The sequence below is a fragment of the Echinops telfairi genome, unplaced genomic scaffold (assembly GCF_000313985.2).
Source record: "Echinops telfairi isolate 266 unplaced genomic scaffold, ASM31398v2 ScPeMD7_23;HRSCAF=83, whole genome shotgun sequence".
NCBI lineage: Eukaryota > Metazoa > Chordata > Mammalia > Afrosoricida > Tenrecidae > Echinops > Echinops telfairi.
In genome coordinates this window covers 88,164,531-88,166,576 of record NW_022103920.1, presented here as the reverse complement: position 1 = coordinate 88,166,576, position 2,046 = coordinate 88,164,531, and positions in this window count along the sequence as shown.

Genomic DNA, 2,046 nt, shown 5'->3' with positions numbered 1-2,046 from the left:
AGAGACAGACCCTGATCTTCAAGGACAGTGTAGGGTGTTCACTGCAGACTAAGCAAAGCTGAGAGGGGAACTAGACTCTGACCTTGAAGGACGAAGCCAACAGTGTTGGCGCTCAAGCTTGAGTGTGCATCAGAATAATTACTAAATGCAAACACACGAATAGACCCATTCAGATTGCTGGGCCGCCCCCAGAGTTGCTAATTCAGGAAATCTGAGCTAGTCTGCATTTCTAACAAGCGCCCAGGTGATGCTGGGCCAAACGACCTGTGGTCATCAGTGGGGTTTGACTTGTGGTGCCTTCATGTGGTGACTTCATGTGTTACAGAGTAAAAATGTTCCACAGGACTTTCTAGATAATAATCTTTCGGAAGCAGATAGCCCGGTCTGTCTTACGAGGAACCTCTGGGTGTGCTCGAACCACCCAATTTTAGGTTAGTAGTCAAGCACTTCTGTGACCTGCAGTGGTTCTCAGTCCTGACAGCGCATGAGAACCACCTAGGAGACTTGCCAGCTAATTCCCTGACCCAGCACAGCAGCCTCTCTACAGAGGACCCCCATGCAGTAGAGCTTCTCAAACACCCTCTGTGGTGAAGGGCCAGTATTTTTATTATCATCATCATTATTATTGTCAATCAACTGGAGACCTAACCTTTTGAGAAATACAATAAAAATAGGTTACTAGACAAGCGAAGCATACATATAAGTAAAACATGCTTTCACTTTATTATTACTAATAAAGTCTTATCAAGTGTAAGACTGTTCTGTCTGTTACTATAACATCTCCTAAATGCTTAATCTCAGCTCTCGATACTGAGAACCCATGAGAAAGGGTTCACCAATGGGCAGCAAGCACGGACTCCCACTTTGTGTGGCGCTGAGCTAGACCCTCTACCTAACACTTGGAGCATGGGTCCTGGCCTAGCAGTGGAGGACCACCCTATCAGCTCTACCTGCTTCCCCCAAAGTCCTTGCTCTCCCCTCTTGATGCTCTGATAGCCGACATGGCCTTGTGGGCTCCCATCAAGTTGATTCCAAGTCATGGTGACCCCACGTATGCAGAGTAGAATTGCTCCTTTCAAGAGCAGATCGTCGGGCTTTATTTTCAAGGTGCCTTTTGGTGGGTTGAACCCTTCACCTACTGGTCCAGTGATGTCCTCTTTACACCACCAGGGGACTACCTAAATCTGGATGAGCATCAAAGTCTCTTTCCTGGGTCTACAAGGTCCATGCCTATAAACAGTAGAGCAGGGGGATTACCTTGAATTTTTAAAAATGCTGCTGGAGCCGGGAGCCCTGGCAATCAATAGTGGTTATGAGTTGTGCTGTAATCTGCAAGGTCAGCAGTTTGAAACCAGCAGCTGCTCCAAGGGAGGAAGACGAGGCTTTCCACTCCCATAGAGAGCTACAGTCTCAGAAACCCACAGGAGCACTTGCTAAGAGTTAGAATGCACTTGGTGGCAGTGAGCTTGGTTTGGGGATTGGTAGGGGAAGGCTTGCCCAAAGGTCCTTGCAGTTAGATTCCTGGGCAAGAAGTTGTCCATTCTTGGTCCTAGTTTTAAATCTATCACTTCCATCCTGTCACCGAGGAGTGGCTAGAGGTTTCACACTGCTGACCTTAAGGTTAGCAGCCCAACGCCTACCCGCTACGTCCTCAGGCTTTTGGTCAATCTATCACTAACTACCCACAAAACCAAACTCACTGGCATTGAGTCCACTCCAACTCACAGTGACCCTAAAGACCAGGGGGGCGGGGAGAGCACGGACTGCCCCTGTGGGTTTCTGAGACTGCAGCACTTTATGGGAGGAGAAACCCTTGTCTTGGCCTCGCGGCACTAACTAGCAAAGAGGCAAAGAGTAGTTCTCTGGGTGCTGGTTTCGCTGGCTGTGAACTGGGCAGAAGAGTGTCTCTGATTTCTTCAAGACCATCATTGCGGTTCTAGGGATCTGAGAACTGCATCCGGCACGGGGGCTGGGACAGAAAAACACACGAGCACCTCCTCTCTGAGAGCACCCCCAGTCAGTCAGTCACACTGAGGAAGAAGTGGT